General features: G+C 39.7%; 1 long non-coding RNA gene across 1 annotated transcript; it reads right to left on the bottom strand.

Moving 5' to 3' along the window:
• Window positions 1–915: 915 nt before the first annotated feature.
• Window positions 916–21,315, bottom strand: LOC126966461 (uncharacterized). The gene is made up of 3 exons (XR_007729741.1): window positions 21,285–21,315; window positions 20,179–20,268; window positions 916–937 (listed from the first exon to the last, which is right to left on the bottom strand). It is a non-coding gene; the product is annotated as an uncharacterized LOC126966461 (long non-coding RNA).
• Between the last annotated feature and the right edge of the window lie 778 nt (window positions 21,316–22,093).

The following is a 22,093-nucleotide window of genomic DNA, read 5'->3' as shown; positions in this document are numbered from 1 at the left end:
TGCATAATACTCGGTAAAGTCTTAGAATTAAAGAATGAATTTGAAATGCCATATCAAGTGTTATGCTTAGATTAAGGACTGGTCTCCGCTTCGCTACGACTAGATACCGCACTACCTAAGAGCAATAGTTTTTTTATTACGGCAACTATTATATGCTCGTGTGGGTGGCATCTTGACACTCAATGGCATCTTTCGAATTTTGTAACATACGCTTCGTGTTTTTTTACATTGAAATTAATAGAATACAAAACACATAGTAATAAAATGTCATCCCAGTGTCTTCCTTATTTGTTGTAATATTATTTTTACAAAGTTTTACTACGCAACCCGACATTTTAGTTTCTATTATGAGCAAAGTATAACTGAACATGTGGCATGTCAACGTCACACATTGTACGAGACTGGCTCGAGTACGCCTGCCGTAATTAGTTCCTTAATCTAAAGTGTTATGTATGTGATGTTGGGACGCTGAGATTGATACAGATATATATTGAATAATTATTTACATAAGGATTATGTTTGCATGTGAGCGATAGCCTAGAAAATTTTTCTGTAAAGTGTTCTATATATTATTGTTAAAATAAAACAATTAAAGAAATTCTAAGCAACCATAAAAACGTGTAATATGTCCTATATTTTAATGAATGAATAGTAAGTACTTCATAATATTTATTACTTCGAAGCAGACACCTTAAGCTTTAATCTCGCTGAGTGCTTGTCGCTATTTAGGATTTAGAAGGCGAGAAGATACGGAACAATACAGGGAATAATATTGTTTATTTGTACATGAAATAAATAATAATACATTATTATTTTACGATGCATTTTATATTTTATACTGAAATAAAGAATTATGTACTTTATATGAAATGTTTTGTTGAAAAGTATTCGGTCTGACTTCACCCGGGTAGCACTTCTTCGATCAAAATATGAGAAACTGTAAACAAGTAATATGTTATTTAATGTAGGTATTACAAACAGTTTTATGTATTATTTATTGTAATTTCGTGATATTACCATTTCTGCTAACATTTACATGAACAATATTTCTTGTTGTATCAGAATATTTACAAAGATACGCCTTTTAATTTTGTTTTACCTGCACGATGCTTACGATATGATGCTTAGTTATGCATTAATATAACATAACTCAGTGACGGTAATTTATCAAATACGTATGATATCTGCGCGGTATAATTTATCGTGTGTGATATCGTCCGGGAATGAAGGAGATACCATAAATATATCATGTCTGTTTTTACGAAGGTCCTACGATAAAGAAAATTGTTTATTTTTGGGTACGGGTTTCCCATTGTTTACTTTTTTGAACTTTGTTGTTTTTCGTCAAAAAAATTCTGGGATCATGTTGTAAAAGCACAGACATAACAAAAGGCTCTCACTCGACTTAACCGGGTAGTTGGCATTTAATGTTTGTTCATCGTGTTAACATTATGATTATCACAGTTTGTAACAAATTCGCTAATGTGCTTTATAGATAAGAATATGAAGAATATATCTCAATATTATTGATTTCCAACAGTTAAAATGTTTATTACCTGCCTTGGTGTTAAATAGCGCGAATAGTCCTCTTCTGCAGCACAAAGATGGCATATCGGCTGCACTACACCATAACAATATACCTACCATAAAACATGTTTCTATGAAAATATCTAAAGCAAATTTGTCGCGCCGTATCTATGCATAACTATAGTCTATTAGCCAATCGTTCAATATGGGGCCTCCATTGTAATTTGGAATCAAGAGAAATGCCAAAAAATATAGCAGATTGCACCAGTCTCAGCAACTCTCCGCTTTACAAAACATTTGCATCTACATTTTTCACATTTGGGGCGGCAAATTTTACATAAGTACTTTGTTTATGGCTATTTAATAGTCGGTTATTGGAGCTAACCAGTACACTACATCAGATAGAGCATTGTTTACTTCGTCATATAAATATGTAAATAAGGAAGAGGAACGGTCCCAGAATAGACCCTAGTGGTACCCTCATACTGAGAGGAGTCCCAAGAGATCTCCTGCTATTCACATCGACCTTATGAATTTCATTGCACGGGAGCGAGTAGACGACTTCCACGGAATCATTAGCAAAAAGTGTATATCGATGCTAACACATCTCCGCGGCAGTACCAACGGCATACTCAATGTATAGCCTCCCTTTTTGTTTGTGCATTTCAGAATCATTGGGTGGGAATAACTTTGGAGTTATTAATATAATTGGGAGTGGATAAAATATAGTGTTCGTCCAACAATAAATTACATATTGTCATAACTTATTAACAATACTAACAAACATAATTAAGATCTCTTGTAACTACAACAATAACAGACTAACAAATTATGGATGTTCCCTCCTTGTTGAAATAAAGATTATTTGTATTATTTCTGTGTTATTTAGTATTTGTATTATCTCTGTGTATTAATGAGCACGTTATTGTTTTTTTTTTATGAAAATTAGTGATGAGACGAGCAGGACGTTCAGCTGATGGTAATTGATACGCCGTGCCCATTACAATGCAATGCAGCTCAGGATTCTTGAAAAACCCCAAAAATTCTGAGCGGCACTATATCTACGCTCGTCATCCTTGAGACATAAGATGTTAAGTCTCATTTGCCCAGTAATTTCACTAGCTACGGCGTCCTTCAAACTGAAACATTATAATGCTTACACATTACTGATTCACGGCAGAAATAGGCACCGTTGTGGTACCTACAATCTAGCCGGCATCCTGTGCAAAGGAGCCTCCCACTGGTGAACTTAGTACTTAGGTACTACATAATTATATTTATCTACTTCTATTTTATAATTAGTATAAATATATCTATGTGTATCTGTTTGTGTCTTCCCAATAAATAAAATAATTAAGTTTATTTACAACAATGTTAAAAATAAACTTTCTGATTAGGCTGATTCCTTGAAACGTGAACGGCATGATTCCATTACATACCTATCTAGAATGTAGATACTGAGACATAAACAGAGCTAATAACAGCGTGTTAAAATGGACAAATCTCTTTATTAGGTTAGTTAAAATAAGTTTTTATCTTGACTTATGTGAAACCGTGAAGGAATCTAAGTTGTGCCGACTAGGTTGCTGGGGTATTGGTGTAGTTAGGTGCGTGTGGATTAGGGAAAAGGTTGTGTCTTAGTGAAAAAGGCGTTACCACCTACAATATATTTATTAAAATATTTCACAGTGATATTAATAGAACGGTGACATACGTGAGCTTTTGGTTTCATTACATTTCGACGTCGTTTCATTTACTATTCATGAAGTTTATTACATTTCTTTAATATTAAAAATTATAGGCTTTCATTTATTATTTTATGTGGGATGCTACAAGTACAAGATCTAGTGAAGCTTACACAAATTGATTTAACAAAAGCAAACCACAAACTTATTTGATGCTTGTGTTGCTTGAATACTGATCCGTAGGTGTGTTTGAATATTTTTATAGTGTACTAGCTGATCCAGCAAATGTTGTATTGCCATATAAAGTAATAAAAAAAATCAATAATTAAAATTATTGGAATGTAAAAATAGATGATTACCGATTCTCAGACCTACCAAATGTATCGTACATAAAATTTATCGTACTACAATAAGCATTATATTCAATTGCCATCTTGCAACTCGATTGCGTAACTGGGGATGGAATAGAATAATATTAAAATCATATTTACAAAAGGTGTTGATCGTAGACGGGTGAAAATTGTATGTATTTTTAATACTGAATCATAATAAAATATAATAAAAATTGTCAAAAAAAATATTTAGGAGCGGGTGACCCTTATCATTTAGGGGAAAAATAGATGTTGGCCGATTCTCAGACCTACCCGATACACACACAAATTTTCAAACAAATTGGTTTAGCCGTTTCGGAGGAGTTTGGTAACAAACACCGGGACCCGAGAATTTTATATATAAGATAATATTGTGTATGTAAATTTTTATCTTGATAAAGAGTATAAAATTCAATTCTTATTACTTACAACCGCTCACATTCGACGGTATTTTATGGTCTAGTCTGGCCTTGTCCTGGGCTAGTATGCGCAGTAGTTACGTCGTTGTGGCTCAGCGAGCACGGCGAGTTATACGCCGTACAGCTGCCGTAGCCGTTGTCTGTGTTCTTATGATGAGATTTAATTTAATACACTTCTTATGCAAATCTTATACCTTTAATATTAATAATCTACTATTATTTGCATGTGCTACCTATTGATAGCGTTTAAGTCGGTGCTTGCCCGCTTGGGTTGTTTGGTTCTAGACAAAGCTATCCCGTTCAAAGTCACGCGTGTCACCAGGTAATACATTTGGCTTGGCACCGACTTCAAACCTATACACACTAACATATTGCAGAGGCCTAGGGAGACTAGGTTCTTAAAGATGATCATTTCACTGTACCACGCACCTCAAATTGATATATTATGCCAATTGTAACCGAGCCCGGGCGCTTCAGTGAAATGAAATGAAATTTCTTTATTCATTTAGGTATAATTTGTATCCTTATGAAAGTCAATTTTTAATAATTTTAATAGTCTACCTTCATCTCTCAAAAAGATTAACCCCCTTATTCATAAAAGTCTGCTAACTTAAAGCATTGCTAATTCTCACTCTGTCTTCTTCTATTGACCTAAGTCAGAATGAGAAAAAACACTCCTAAGCGGCTGTTTAAAGTTAGCGGACCATTATGAATAAGGGGGAAAGTCGTTTAAAACATTTTAATGTTAGTTATCATACTACATTATTTCAAAGTTTTAATGAAAAACATGTCTGAAATAGTTTCTTATACGACAGTGACCTATAAAAGTGTATAATTATAAATTTTGTGAAGAACAATATACGACCCAGATATGTATGAACTGAAACATGTAAAGAACGGGAAACAAATTGTTCCATCATTTTATGTTCTCATGTAGGTGACATTATTATGTTTTTATGAAGAAATCAATATCTTGAAACCTAATTTTAATGCCATTGATTCAACAGACTACATTAACCGTCTATATTGTGATTGCAATGGCGGTTATTTTTATCTATTTATACACCTTGGAGCCAGAAGCAGATCATAAAGTCTAAATACATTTGTAATTCATAATAATATTTTCATTCCTGATCTTATAACGAGTTGCATGACTTATTCATATTGTCGAAGATGATGTAGAAGTTGGGAGCCTTCAGATGTTCTGTCGTATAACAAATGAGACAATTACGAAGGCTTAGATCGTCGAGATCTTGCCTTGTTGCTGTGTTTGCTTGCGGTCTTACGTTATTTTCTTGATCCCTTATATTTTGAATAACTTATGGGCTCGGGTTTGATATTATTCCAAAAATTGAATGATTTGTTACGAACTACAGCATTTTTAACTATAATAATGATACCAAAATATTAAACAATCCAGCTTATTAAATATCTTTAGGACACGAGTAATTCATTACTTTTTGAAGTGAAACTTCTTAAGAATCGTTGTGATTACAAACCAGATGCAACGGAAAAAACGACAGGTAAGAGACACAAATACAAAAATGTGTAGGATGAAGCCGGCAAAGAATAAGACAGAAATATGCATACTATTTTATTTTATTGTATGACGCGAGTAGGTATACCTTAATATATTCTTATGTCATACGCACGACAACTGCATAGACACCAGGAGAACATAAATATGGTAGCGGTCTTAGTAATGTCTTTCATAGCGGTTGAAATCATGTGTTATCGTAGCAACATGTACCAGGACTTCATATGCAGTTTAAAGGTTCATGCACAATGCAGGTTTCACTTCTGACATGTGTACTTTGTACACACGCAATTTTATTATTTATTAAATGTGTTTATTTTTTTTCAATAACATGTATTCTGTCCAGAGTGATCGTTAGACGCTGTGCATCCAACAATTAAGTGAAGGTTACTAAATATTTTAAGCCATTTATAGATATATATTTCAATACTTCTATACGTTTTAAATTCTATATTACTACTATTATTTCCCGCGATCCGCGTGGTAATCGAATACAGACATCGAAGAGGTTAAAATGAATAAACCAAGATAATTTTAATTATAATAATATTTATAAAAGATAAAAATGACAGGCTGACTGTTTGATTCACGTTATTATTCATAACGTGTTGTTACTTAAGGTGTTTACGACAATAATTCTTCATTAACTATAACGTACAAGAAGCTAAAATAACCAGCACCTAGCGGAAGCCAACTGGACTTAGGGAGACTGCCCCCAACTAGTTATTTCTTTAAGAACTCTGCGGGATACGGCCTGTTTGGGGAGATGCTTACAATTGAGCTACGAGGACAGGCTCAGTGTGCATTTACATCCTCCTCCGAGCAGGTGGGAGAACATAGTTTTCCTGCCACCGTCGGTAAGTCCGTCTTGGCTTAGCCACCCGGACGGTCAGTTCGATTCAGGCAGGCAACGCGAGCACACGTGCCGCGCTATCTGTCCTCCTTCGAATATTTTATTACCTGCGTTATCGCACTATCTGCTCAGGCCACCTGGGCTAGCTATTGTTATCGCGCGCTATCGTTCGGGACTCTTTGAGTCTCGCACCTGTTACGTTCCTTTGCGGAACGTAGCTTAGTTATTATCAGTGTTAATTACCCGGTTTTACGATCGTGTTAGTTAGCACCTGTGCTGTGTTTCTAGATTCTGCACGCTAATCGTGTGTGTTTGTGAGTTGCAGTTCGTGCCGTGTGTGTCTTCTCCGCGGGGGCCTGCACAGCGTGCATCGGGGTTCCGGCCCAGCCAGTCTACATCCAGCAAAGCTAAGTCTTAGGCTTAATTATTATTATTAATTTCTTTTAATTTTTGCATATTTTATTATTATTAATATTATTTATTAATGTGCAAGTGTACAACTTAACTATAGTTGTCCACTTAATTATTATATTCCCCCTCTGCCTGACTCGGGCAGCGGGGGTTGTTGCCCGCTCAACCTAGTTAATACATATGACAACCATGGCTTCACCAATGGTTGCCGACGAGGGCCTTCTAAGCGCCCTACTAGATAGGTTATTTACGGAGAAGATCGCTCCGCTAATGAAAGAAACGATCAACGAGACAGTGGATGCCGCTATTAAAGCGAAATCCAAAAACTATAACTCGTCGTCTGACGTTTCGGGTTCCGACGGGGAATCCGAAATGGAATTAGGCAACATCTCCGATGTTAGTTCCGTGGCCTCGGTCAAACCGAGAAAAGTGATCACCCGATCAGCCCGCCCGCCTGTCCTTCAGGCTTACTTTGACGCGCAGGCGACCCCTAAGGTCCCCGCGGTCACTCCTGACCGCATGGAAGCCCCTCAGGCTTCCAGTGCTTCACCGGCCCAGCCAGAAACCGCTCTACCATCGAGAGCGGAGAGTGTCGCGTCGGACACGGACGGCTTCACCACCGTGAGCCGTAAATGGAAGCGCGGTCGCGAATCGCCTTCTGTCGATGGCACGCCCGCCAAGAAAGCCGCGGCCACGAAAATCTCCACACCAAGCGCCCGCCCCCTATTTTTATAGGAGACCGAGGCCGCTGGTTGGTGATCAAAAATAGGATCCCAAAGACGCTCTCCTTCCAGGCGAGTGCGTACCAATCTCTTATCAAATTAGAGACCAAAGAGGTAGCGGACCACCGCGCCTTGACATCTCTTCTTAGAGAGCTGAGTGTGGGTTTCCACACGTACGCCCTGCCTGAGGAGAAGCGTCTGAGGGTCGTTATTAGGAACGTCCCGAGAGAGATAGACGAGGCCGACATTCTGTCGGACCTCAAAGAGCAGGGTTACCCTGCACACGAGGTGCACCGTATGCGCGGCACCAACAACAAACAACCATTTAACATGGTTCTCGTCGTCCTCGACCTCACGCAAGAGGGAAAGGAAATTTATAATTTAAAATCGGTTTGCTCCCTTCAGGACATCCGGGCTGAAGCTCCTCGCAACCGTGGGGGGCCCGGTCAGTGTCACAGATGCCAGTTATACGGGCACTCGGCACGCAACTGTGAACACACCCCGAGGTGTGTGAAGTGCCTCGGCAAACATGGCACGCCGGAGTGCCCTCGACCAGCGCAATGCGCGGAGCCCCCAGCCTGCGTCTTGTGCGGGGAGAAGGGGCACCCCGCGAGCTATCGCGGGTGTCCCAAGGCATCCAAACACAAGCGTCACCCAGGGCGCCGCCAGCCGCAAGGCAGAGCAGAGAAGGTGGAGTTCACTCCGACCTTCAAACCTGCGCCGCCTCCTAAGGTAAACGCCTGGGCGAGTCTCCTCCGGCTGCCAAAGCTGCCACAGAGGCCACTCCCGCGGCCCCCGCGCCCCTCCGGCCACCGCTAGCGTCCCGCCCGGCGGCGTCGGTCCTGCGACCGTGGCCACCGGCGCCCGCGTCCGCGTCAACAAGCAACCAAGGCGGCAGCGCCTTTGCCTTCATGTTTGAGCTTTCAGAGCTGTTCGACATTGACGAAATCACAGCCCTGGCCAGCAGGCTCGAGGCTGTCCGGGACGACCCGCCGTCGCTCCTGCAAGTTATGGCAGACAACGCCAAAATATTCCGTGCCCTCACCGATATAGGGCGAAAGTATAAAAACATTCGCGATGCCTAATTACGCAAGCGGACGGGTTAAACCACATACGCTCCGTATAGCGTATTTTAACGCCCAAGGCCTTAAGCCACAACTAGACTTGGTGAAGGAGTTCGCTCACGAACATCAATTACACCTATTCTTAGTGCAAGAGACATTTCTAAAACCACGTATACGCGATCCGCGTATCGCTAATTATAACTTAGTCAGGAATGATCGCACCACCCGTATGGGCGGTACCCTCATTTATTTTAAAAGGTCTCTACACTGCATACCTATAGATCCTCCGGTCCTCACTAACATCGAGGTCTCTGCCATCCGAGTCAGTATGGCGAATCACCAGCCGATCACTGTTATTTCAACTTATCTTCCGCCTAACAAACAAGTATTAGACACAGATATAGAAGCATTACTCGGCCACGGGGCCGCAGTCATAGTGGGCGGCGATCTTAACGCCAAACACTCCAGCTGGAACAGTAGAGCCACAAATAGAAACGGAATCTTATTAGATTCGCTGACAAACACGCTGAACTTTTCAGTAATAGCACCCGACGAACCAACACGTTATCCGGATAACGTCACGCACCGACCTGACATTCTAGACGTTGCGTTACTTAAAAACGTAACGCTCAATGTAAATTCAATCGAGGTTTTTCACGAATTAGAGTCAGACCACCGGCCCGTCGTCCTAAATCTAGGCCCACCGGTTAACTTTCAACCACCGACGAAAACAGTGATCGACTGGCAACGGCTGGAAAAGGATCTCGAGTCTATCAAGTCCGACGACCTTGACCTTATACCGGACGTCATCGACTCGGTCGAGACGGCTCACAGTGCTATCTCTCATGTGACGTCACATATACAGAATAGGATCAAGGCCTGCTCCAGGCAGGTTCCGACGATGCAACCGCATCGCCTAAACCTGCCTCCAGAGGTCAGGAACCTACTCACACAGAAGCACAGAGCCACTAGACTTTACGATAGGTGTCCGTCGGTCGAGAATAGGCGCCACCTCCGCTACCTACAGCGGGTGGTACGAGAACTTATCGCGGAACTCCGCGGCGAACGTTGGTACCGCTTGCTCGGCAACCTTAAGCCATCGCATGTAGCTTTCTGGAAGCTGCCTCGCGCGTTCAAACAGGAGCCGCCCACTGTCATGCCTCCTTTGGACAGACCGGGACTGCAGCCGGCGCTCGATGACGATGAGAAGGCTGAATGCCTCGCCGATAGCCTCGAGAGTCAGTGCTCTCCAAATGCAGCAGCCGACCCGACACACGTTGACGAAGTTGATCGTGAAGTTGAACGTCGCTCCGCTCTGAGTCCTTCAGGCGATGTAATAAAACCCACCTCTTACGAAGAGGTGAAGCTTATCATTAAGGAGCTTCACTCCAAGAAGGCCCCGGGGCCTGACACTATAAACAATAGGGTTCTTAAAATCCTACCCTCGACTCTTATTACTTTATTGGTTACCATTTTTAATATTCCATTGTCTAATAGCGCGTTCCCCGAACAATGGAAGGATTCCATTGTTATCGGTATCCCAAAACCCAATAAACCTAAAGCTAATCCGAGTAGCTATAGGCCTATTAGCTTAATTAACTCGATCGGGAAACTTTACGAAAGATTAATCCTCGCGCGTCTTAATCATTACATCGCGGAGCTCAACCTGATACCCGACATACAGTTCGGATTCAGAACCGCTCACTCGTGTCCCCAGCAGGCTCACCGACTCACCGAGTACATTCTCGTACGGCGTCTACAGGCCACCACTCGCCGCAACCCACCCGAAGCTCACGTCATTCCCGATACAGTTTTAGTCGCTGTGGCGCAACGGGAGGCGACTGCATGGGCGTCAGCACCGTGAACCACCATCACCACTAGCAAAATTGTACCAAACAGTAGGGAAAAGCGCTTCTCAAATGCCATTTAAAAGACAACCAATGTTTGCCCGCTACTTCTGTCCGCAGCACCTGCTCCACTTGAGCACCAAGTGCTTTGCGTCCTCCGGCTGCGGAACCTGTTCCAGGCGCCTCCCCTTCTGTCTTCCAAAGTGATGGTTGGCGGTGAATAATGGATAGAGGAATGGTGAAAAAACCTATCAATCTCTCGCAGTAACAAATACGACTCCGAAGAGGACCTGAAAACTACAGCCGCTGAAAACGGCAGCTGTAGTGGTAACGGTACTGCCAGAGGCAGCTAGCAAGGGTCATTCCTACGCTACCATCTTCAAAAAGGTGCGAGACACCCTCACTTCCGAATTCGGGAGCGCAGGTGCATGCTCGCGCCTCGCCCAGACAGGAGCTCAAGTTCTCAAATTTCCTGGGGCAGATAGCACGAAGATGGCAGACGCATTCCTGCAGAAACTGTGAGGCAGAGTCGGATCGAGTGCGGGTCACCAGGCTCACCAACAAACGCGAAGATGCGCTTATTGGGCCTAGACGACTCCGTGACTGTCGACGATGTCCGGCTAACAATCCAAGAGAAGACGGGTTGCACTTCGGACCAAATTAAAGCCAGCACCATCCGCCCTGGTCGGGGAGGCCTTGGCGCAGTGTGGGTCAGCTGCACAGTGGCAGCTGCCAAAACTTTAAGGGATGCCGGCAAAATCCCTGTCGGTTTCGTCAGTCAGGGTCACAATCCTGGCGGCGAGACCGATGAGGTGCTTTAAATGCATGGCTGAATTTCGGGCGAGTGGCAGTCAGTCCCGCCCGAAGAGATACGGGAGTGGCGGAAAACCGTCCGCCAAGCCATCCTGGTCGACGTCCAGCTCGATGGTCGTCCCGTCTGGAGGCTCCACGTGCTAGATTTGCCGCCGTGCAGGCGCTTCAGTTGGTCATTGTAAAATGGGCAGGGCGTCAGCACGGGGCTCATTCCTTTCCGCTTCGGCGTCTGTTGTTGTTTTAGCGGCAATACACCTTCCACCAAAATTTCATGTTTATAACCGGGTTTGTCTTCGATTTCAACTAGTTGCTATTGTTGATTGAAAGGGTTTGTACGGAGTCGGATGGACACACAGATTCCAGTTCTATATCACAGAACCCTAACAATAGATAACACTATCGTTGTTCTATTACTTTGTTTTGGACATTCTAATGAGGAATTTTTTCATGTGAATGTTAAAATTACTAAGAATATGTCTCTTGATAATGTCTTTGCAGGTGTCAACAATAATTATTATAATATTATACCGCTTTTGTATACCTTATTAATAATTATAGTGTCTATAATTGCTAAGTTTTTCCTGTTTGTTGTTTAATTGCTAAGTTTGTCTTGTTTGTCCATATTTCTTTCTTCTTCAAATTTTAGTATTAAAAAAATAGAAGTAATTGTTTAATTTGGTTTTTAGTATTTACACGGGTGTTTACCTTTTCCCTATTTTCGCTTTTCGATAATCGTTCTTTTTCTTCGCGTGCCTCTCCGACAAGCGAAGATTAGCAGTCAACTTTGTAAGTTCAACTTTTTGTTCTTCGCGAAGCGAAATAGTTCCTGTCCACATATCGATAATGGTTGGTATTGGTAAAATATCAACCGTTACTTTGAATTAACCTTAACGCAGTTCAATCAAATAACAAAAAAAAATATTGTGCTTCTTTCATTCCCGGCCGCCATCTCACACGATAGATCATAGTTTGCTGATATCACATCCAGCCAGAGATTTATAGCCGGCGCTGAATAATGTAATGCCTGTTACATCATTTATGATTTTTTCAAAAATGGATAATATTATTTTTATTGACCAGTGGAAGGCTCCTTTGCACAGTATGCCGGCTAGATTATGGGTAACACAATGGTGCCTATTGAAGCAGTAATGTGTAAACATTACTGTGGTTACTGCGGTGTAACGGTGCCGTAACTAGTTAAACTAACCGGGCAAATGAGACTAAACGTCTTATGTCTCAAGGTGACGCGCGTAATTGTAGAGCCGCTCAGAATTTTTGGGTTTTTCAAGAATCCTGAGCGGCACTGCATTGTAAAAGGCAGGGCGTATCAATTACCATCAGCTCAACGTCCTGCTCGTCTCGTCCCTTCCTTTAAAAAAATATATAATAATTACTGTTCTGGTAATCACAAATCATTTCTAAAGTAAGTACAAACAGTGCCGACAGATATTACATTACATTACATCTAATCCCTTTTTTATCTCTACCCCGTACTCGACTCACTGATTATCCTGAGCGAGGTATCCAGGACACACGCATAGCGTTCCTTCAATATCTCCAACATAATATTTTCACAAAGACAACCAGGTTTTTCCAGTGTCCTGGAATCCCCTAGGAAAAACTTTGTCATTGCTTATAATCAGATCTAACAAAGTATTATCACTCAACATATAGGTAAGATGGTAGAATAACATGTGTAAGACCTACCTACATAATATAAAACGTAATTGTAAATTGCTGTAATTAAGTAGACTTAGCACTTTGTACATATTTTATAGTGAATAAAGGAATCTGACATATGATTTTTTTAATGGCTACAACATTACAATACCTAGTCAATTCAAAGACCCCTATAGCCCAGTGATTACTGACCCTGCCTACTGAGCTAGAGGTCGCGGGTTTGAATCCCGGTAGGTGCAATCATTTATATTATGATGAATATTAATGTTTGTTTCCGAGTTATGGATGTTTATTTGTATTTATGTATGTTTAAGTAAGCATATTGTATGAAATATATCGTTGTGTTACCCCCATAGTACAGGCTATATACCCAGTTTGGGGTAAGATAATTTGTGTAAGAGTGTGTCAATATTATTATTATTATATAATCAAAAGTGCATCGTGAAGACCACAACCAACAGCCTCATGGATTACTGGCGATAAGAGCAATTCAAGTCTTAAACTTAAAGTCCTTTGCGGGGAATATGGTGCCTGAGCTAGGCGATCATTAACCCATCTATAATACAACATATAAAATATTTATAAGAGATTAATAGTTAATTATATTGGAATCCATTAATTCCATCCACTCATATTTCATGTACAGTTTTACTTAAAAATTTGTATTTTACATCATCTGAGTAAATATTATTAGATACAAGGTGATGCCCGCGACTTCGTCCGCGTAAAAGGGTTTTTAAAAATAATAAGCTAGTTAGGAATTGCAGATTATCTCATGTCCTATTCCAGTTTCGGTTTTCACTCCCGTTCCTAACATATTATATGAATCTTATTTCGGGGAAGATTGCTATAGCAAACTAAACCTACTATTGGTATAGTTATAGGTCACCGACGTGAATTTCAGTTTTTCATAAATCCCGCGGGAACCATGTATTTTTCCGGGATAAAATGTGGCCTATGTCCTTTCCAAAGCTCTAGGCTACCGCTGTACCCAATTTCATTAAAATCGGTTCAGTGGCTCCGGCGTAAAAGCGTAACAAACAAACTTACATTCACATTCTCACATTTACAATATTAGTGTGGATGAGCTCTGAACCAAATATCTTATTTTAATTTCAATGTTTTCTTTCATAATTTCCATATTTTGCGTTCCTACTATTAAACACACTATTCTCTGTTAATAGTAATAGTTATCAAGCCTTATCACCCGACTGTTACATGAACAGTTAACAGTCCTCTAAAGAGAATATTTACTGAGTATTTACTACACAGCTAAATCAACTGCCATTGCCAGAGGAGTTACTAATCACCTCCGAATCCCTTTGAAAAGTGATCTGTATGAGGTGAGGGTGGTTCAATATTCAATATAAATTAAACTGAGTCTCATATGTGCCTTCTGTTATTGATAGCATTTATAATAACATCATATATGTCGCCGCGAGCTTACCGTCATGAACTAACATTTAAGTATTATGTGTTAGGATTTAATTTCAAATTACTTCTCATCGTTTGCATTGAAAACCGTTATTTAACTAGGAGTCGATGGATTTGTCTATTGTTATTAGAATCAGCGCCACCTATCGGAGGTTTCATGTACGTCGTATTAATTATAACGCCATCTGTATGATTACTTGTGCAACTGCAGGCATTGCTGCCACCGCCGGTAATTTTCCATGACTTAGCGTCCGGTGGTGGGGCAAGCGCTTGGGAAAGGTAGGGCTTTGAGACGGGGACTCACTTTGACTCGAGATTTTTGAGAGAAAACATTGTAAGTAGAAGCTTTGCCGGTTTTAACTAAAAACTGTAATTAATTTTGTGAACTTTCTTTAAATTCACTATCTCAAGATGATAATGTTATTAACTTGTTAAAAACTAGCTGCTCGATAATTTTAGTTTAAGCCACTAAAATTATAATTTGTTTATCTGGTTAGCTTGCCTTTTATTAGTGTTAATTTAAGCTCCTTGATTGAATTTCTATCCTAGATTATTCATTGATTACATTATCTGAGTAATAGTTAGTGCAGTACCCTCAGATCTCCGACATCAGAAGTGGGATAAAGGATTCAAGCCCTTTTGGTGAAATTTTTAATGTTCCGGTAACATATAAACTACTAAAAATTTCCGTAATATCATTTTATTTATGTCGATGTCAATTTCGATGGTACTTTAAAATTGGGATCGAGTTTTATTGCAACTGCAAAAAAAAGCCGTGTGATATCATCCCGCATTCTTTCTCGTACCCATTGTCACCATGAGAAAAAATAGTTCATTTGTGTTTAATTTGTCATAGTTAAAAACGTTACGTTATTACGAGATCTCGATCGCATATACGAGATACAAGTTTCGATTGTGAATACTATCCCACACTCGGTACCTATTTGCGTGATTTGGAATATATGTTGTGTAAAACCTTTAATAATTGTGACTTAAAAGAGATCAGCTAACTAATGCAAAATTTTCAATGTACCTCTCAATATTATTTTCGAGTATGTCCTTTGTGGAATTTGTACTGTTTTATTAGTGGTGTCTCCGACTCGCCCAGTTGCTTTTAAAATAACGTAAAGTGAAAAAAAAAATGCTAATATTCCCACATAATTATCCTCATAAATAAAACTGCAATCGTAATTTTTTGTCGGTTTTAGTTACGTTGAATCAAATTTTAAACTTTAGTCAATTAAATAAAAATATACCGTGTTAAATGTAGCTAGATTAAATCTATTTACTTTGATACAATATGGCAAGTGTCGAGCAATTAGTGTTACTTACCACAGTACAACACTCGACGATTAATATGTTCGGTATCGTGTTGTTTCCTGTTAATTTTATTATAATCATACTGGAAAGTGGAAGTAAGATCTTAACAGCCCAATACAAAATTTCCATCTTTTAACTTTCTTTTTTTAATCTAGGTGTTAGATGTTTACACTTGCACTTCGTAATGATTTTTTCCCTTTGTTTTCATATTGTACGAGTGCGCTGCAGTGCGGCAGCGTTGAATGGCGAGTGATGACTTCCGCAGTATTCTAAACACAGACCAATAAGCAAACGACCCTGGAGTGCGATCTGTGTGTGGGTAACGCAGTTGGTGAGATCTTTCCATATTTTAATCTTTTGCAAATTTGAAAACGGTGTCCAAGGAGTGAATGAATTTCAAATGGAAGGCAAAATAAATTGATGTAGTCCAGCTTTGGAGTTCCAAACGGATTGACGTTCGTGAATCAAATCACAATAGGCATCATCCGCGGCCAACTGTCAATGTCCATAACGTGCGCCACGCCATTTGGAGGACGTCTGATGGTCCTGCGTCCAATTTTGTGATTTTTCTAAGTTTTTGCTCTGAGTATCAAAAGCATGCAATGTTCAAAGTGACGGCGCGTACGTCCAAATAGAAGTATAGTCAATGTCCTTTTATTCTGGAGTACTTAAGGCAGGAAGTGTTCCAATTCAAAGCATTCAATCAATTCAAAACGGACGTCTCGTCAGTAGCTAGCTTGACTTTTGGCAGGGTCTCGTCAGTGGCTAGCTTGACTTTTGGCAGGCCTGTTTCACTTCCCGTGTAGTGGTGCGGCCGCCAGTGTGATAATCCAGTAAGGACTCCTGAGCGAGTAGTGACGCACGCGAGACATTTTATCGTCAGTTACTTCACCGGTCCGACAGATCTTTTATAAATGGAGAAACATATTTTTTTTTTGTTAAAAGTTCCTAAAGACACCTTTTACCAATGGGATTCTCGTTTGCACGGAATGCAGGCTAGATTATGAGTACCACAGTTGCGCCTATTTCTGCCTTGAAGCAGTGGTTCGACCGAGCGAGAGAGCAAACAACTTTTACTACGTACGGCTGTGCATCAGCTGTTGATGCTATAAAGCGGCATCTGCTCGTGCTGCTACGAGGCGGCATCTGCTCGTGCTGCTACGAGGCGGCATCTGCTCGTGCTGCTACGAGGCGGCATCTGCTCGTGCTGCTATGAGGCGCAAACTGCTCGTGATGCTACGAAGCGGCACCTGCTCGTGATGCTACAGCGCGCAATCTGCTCGTGCTGCTACAGAGCGCAATCTGCTCGTGCTGCAACAGCGCGCAATCTGCTCGTGCTGCTACAGCGCGCAATCTGCTCGTGCTGCTACAGCGCGCAATCTGCTCGTGCTGCTACAGCGCGCAATCTGCTCGTGCTGCTACAGTGCGCAATCTGCTCGTGTTGCTACGGCGCGCAATCTGCTCGTGCTTCCTCAGCTCGCAATCTGCTTCCTCGTGCTACAGTACGCAATCTGCTCTTCGTGCTTCATCATTAATTTTCGCCTGGCTAATTGGTTTGTCACGACGTATATGGTGAGAATTTCTGTTTCTTTTTATTAAGATTGAGGAGAAAGTCTGCTACCATGGAGCTTCATCTGAAAGGTGGAGTCTGCCAATGAGCCATATTTTGTGTGATCAAAGCGATTCCCCATGGTCGCTATGAGCTGCATCTGCGAGCAGGCTCTCATGAAAAAGTGGCCTAGGCTGCGGTAGAGTTCATGGTCCCATGGAGAGAGGAGTGGACTCTGAATACGTTCATCACGAGTGGCGAGTCATTTAATAGCCACGTTCACTTGTCTTATGGCAGCTACGTATGGCATGTGCTTTTTATAGTTTTAATTAGTTTGTCAAACTATGTTTCTTATTGCTTTTAGTGGTTCATTTATGTCTGTACTGCACTACTATTCATTATTTTTCTCACATCACAGCAATTGGAAATTATTAATTTATTATTACTTCTCTTGCTAGTCATTTAGCCACGTGCCACGCTTATCTTATGGCAGCTACGTACATGTTTTGTAATTTTAATTTGTCAACTTATTTGTTTCCATCGCTTTTAAGTAGTTCACTTAAGTCCGTATTGCACTGCTATTTATTATTTTTGTCACATTACTGCAATTGGGAGTTATCAATTTATTATTACCACTCTTGTTAGTTATGCTGGCTTCTTAACAAGTTATTATTCGGTTTTCTTGTTATACTACTGCGATGCAAAGAAAAAGAAATGAAATATCTACATACATAAGAAAATTATAAACAGTTACTTAAAATTGGCGGTATTGGCGTGTAGTGCCGTCCAATAAGGCTAAATTAATCCTATCCCGCCCATATTATGAAAAACAAGAGGTCATAAAAAAACAAAAAAATAACTTTTAGTCTTTTAAATACTCTATAATAATAACAAAAAAAATTTAAATGCTCTCACATAAAACACTCCCCCTTCCTAATAAACTAAGACTAGACCAGGAGTAAGTTTACTCTCATTTATTAAAACTACGTTAGATTTTCTTTAGTCTACAAGCAGTAATTATTGTCTTGTGTGCTAACTTCATAACATCGTACTATATCGCGGTGGTCTCATACCATATGGCAACGTGAGCAGACAGGAAGACAAACCTGCTGATTAAAATGACTGTCGTATAAGAAGCGTAATATCTACAGGAAACACGCATATTCCTGACACCACAACAGTACAAGCTTGTATGTTCTGTTGAAGTAGCTTTTCTCCTTGGATCTTATACGTCTAGATAGTCTGACATATGTGATAACGTCGAAAAAAGAAATCGAGTTTAGAACAAACCTCTATTTTGAGCAATTCACGCACGTACACTAAACTAATAGGCCTATGTTTATCGGGTGTCTAACAGGACTCTATCAAGACATATAAATTATCTAAGCTTTCTTTAAATAATTAATTTCACTATTACAGAAGCGGTCTTGTTGACTTGTTGACGTGCCTGGAAGGGATCCGGGAGCGATGCAGGGCACGCATAGCGCTGCAGAATGGCCGTGACGCCGCGACCTACCGTCAAGAACTAACATTTAAGTTTAGTATTATGTATTAGGATTTAATTTCAAATTACTTATCATCGTTTGCATTGAAAACCGTTATTTAACTAAGAGTCGATGGATTTGTCTATTGTTATTAGAATCAGCGCCACCTATCGGAGGTTTCATGTACGTCGTATTAATTATGACGCCATCTGTATGATTACTTGTGCACGCCGGTAATTTTCCATGACTTAGCGTCCGGTGGTGGGGCAAGCGCTTGGGAAAGGTAGGGCTTTGAGACGGGGACTCACTTTGGCTCGAAATTTTTGAGAGAAAACATTGTAAGTAGAAGCTTTGCCGGTCTTAACTAAAAACTGTACTTAATTTTGTGAACTTTCTTTAAATTCACTATCTCAAGATGATAATGTGTTAACTTTAACTTAACTTAACTTGTTAAAAACTAGCTGCTCGATAATTTTAGTTTAAGCCACAAAAATTATAATTTATCTGGTTAGCTTGCCTTTTATTAGTATTAATTTAAGCTCCCTAATTCAATTTCTATCCTATAATATTCATTGATTACATTATCTGAGTAATAGTTAGTGCCCTCAGATCTCCGACATATATATTACTAGCTGGCCCAGCAAACATAAAAAAAAACAATAATTAAAATTTTTGGGGTATAAAAATAGATGACTGCTTCTGAGCCCTACCAAATATATCGTACATTGTATTTGATTTCCATCCTGTAACCCTATAGCGGATTTGTGGATGAAAGAGAATAATATAAAAATAGCGATACAAAAATAGTTGTAGATCGTAGAAGGGCGAAAATTTGAAGTTGTATGCATTTTGCAATGCTGAATCATAACAAAATAAAAATAAATCATCAAAAAATAAAAAACTAATATATTTTGGGGTGGGTCACCCTTATCATTTACCGGTATGAAAAATAGATGTTGGCCGATTCTCAGATCTACCCGATATGCACACAAAATTCCATACAAATCGGTCCAGCCTTTTTTTGTTAACGAGGATTTTATATACAAGATAATCTTAAGTTATAAACATTGCCCTACAATGATGTCATGTAGAACATGTTCGAGATGAAATAAAACTCATACGATAAGTATGAAATAAATTAGATAAAAAAAGATGACTGGTGTTTTCAACTATTTAGCAATCGGTACATAGATTTGCCAAATATTATTTGGTGTTTCCTTCCCATATATATCCAAGCAGGTTTTCATTAACGGTGCGCAAATCTGGAAAATTTATTTTGATGAAATGTATTACAGAGATATACAAGACTAAAGTTCTATAGTTGGTAGCTTATAAAAATGTATTATCAACACAGTTTGTAGTGTATAATTTGCAAAGTGAGTATATTAAAAATAAAAAATGCTGCCCAAAGTAACCATTGGACGCGCACGACGTCGCGGGTAAAAGCTAGTATTATATATACCTTTCCATAAAACCCCATACTCCAACATCCAACGTTCATTCCTAAATTAACGTTCGTCGCACAATGATTTACAACCATATCCGTGTTCACCTAAAATATTTTTTTTCAATTACAAATATTCTTTATTACAAGTAAGGCTAATTACAGACTTATTAACTAGTATGTGTAACCAAGTTAATAAATATAATGATAATTACCAGTGATACCGGTGGATTGTCAATCCACTTCATTTCTTATAATTTAACAACCTGGTTTTAGTAACAATGCCCATGGATACACTTTTTTACGATTTTGGAAATTTTACTGGTCCTTAGCCGGTATGAGGCCGTTCTGATTGGTCTGTTTCTTGTATTTATAGTATAGTCATTATTTATTAGTTATGCATTAGTGTAATCAAATGATTGTTATCTAAATTAAATCTTTTGTGCATTAGTAGGTCCCAAAAACACCGTTAATCACAACACACGAACCGAGCGCAGCGGGCCGCGGCAGCGCCTGCGAGTTGCAGAACCGAATCAGCCCTTGTTACACGCTCTAATACTTACGCACTATTAGGTGTGGTGTTTTGCAAATTCCGTATGAAAAAAAAATTACCAATCAGAACGCTCGACGTTTCACACTGCTAAGTTCATTTGTAATATACCTAGATTTATTATGTCACTTTAGTGTACCCGTGACATTACAATTTCACTAAAACCAGGCCGTTAAATTATAAGAAATGAGGGAGATTGGAAATAGTTCAGAGAGCTAGAGATGGCAATACTAATTATCGATTATAGCCCACGATAGGAACTTTCCTTAACTTTACGGAATAAAAGAAAATATGTTGCATACAATAATTTGTTTACTATATTTGTTTTTAGCCTTAATTTGGTTTAATCTCTTAACTGTTCAATAAGTTTCTCGACTTCTGTTATTTAAAATTTACAAATAATAAGTAAAAACCAAATGAATAAACGTAAGTATCGGAAATATCATTAATATTTTGTTTTATACACACTTTCTTTTGCGTTCTTTTTAAATTATCTATGAGTGTGAAACTACAAGAAGTATTTGCCGCTATCGGAATTACCGTACATAAGACAAGAGTAAAACCCGGAACTAACTTGAACCGATTGTCCCTCCTGTTCGAACCTGGTTATGTTAGCTTGCTGCTTTGGCAATATTCGCCATCGAGTGTTGGAAACGGGATGCTTGCTCAAATACAGAGGATACTGACCGCATAGCCCAGGAATCGGATTAGGGTCATACCTCAGATACAGCGGCTGAAACAATAAGTTTTAATGTTACCGCGAGTGTTATATGATTCCAAGATGGTATTCTACACTGACCTCTACTAATACCACTGGACTGGCGGCTGTCAAAGTGCTTATGTGCCTGTTTGATATTCACCATTTTGGCGCTGTTGGCCATGTAGCGAAAGTCTGCGGTACTAAAACTAGTGATGACAACCACAGCAAACATCGATAGATGGTGGAAAACTATTTACAAAAAAAAATGTGTACTTTATTACGTTGATTCTTGAAGTACAAATAACACGGAAAACGAATGAAATTAATTCAAAATGCAAAAATACTTCAGAGTATTGTACGTTCCTTTGCAGCCATTTGTATTATACGTGCAAACTTAGTTCTCTGTACGCTCGCGAGTGGCGCTTTAAATAGGCACAAAAAATTTGCTGTCAAACAGCCTATCCAGTGGTATTTATACAGGCCAGTCGTGTTCTAGAGGCTATTTGGTATCACAAAATATATTCAAACATTTTGATATATCTTATATATATTAACGAGCAATGTCGTGTACATGTACAAATTTTTTTATGAAAGAGGAGGACAAACGAGCGTACGGGTCACCTCACACAAAGGAGTGTTGCCAGACTTTTAGAAACGTGTACGCGATGTTTTTTTAGGTACCC

The sequence above is a fragment of the Leptidea sinapis genome, chromosome 10, assembly GCF_905404315.1.
Source record: "Leptidea sinapis chromosome 10, ilLepSina1.1, whole genome shotgun sequence".
In the NCBI taxonomy this organism is placed as follows: Eukaryota; Metazoa; Arthropoda; class Insecta; order Lepidoptera; family Pieridae; genus Leptidea; species Leptidea sinapis.
This window is presented reverse-complemented; position numbering and strand designations above follow the sequence as displayed.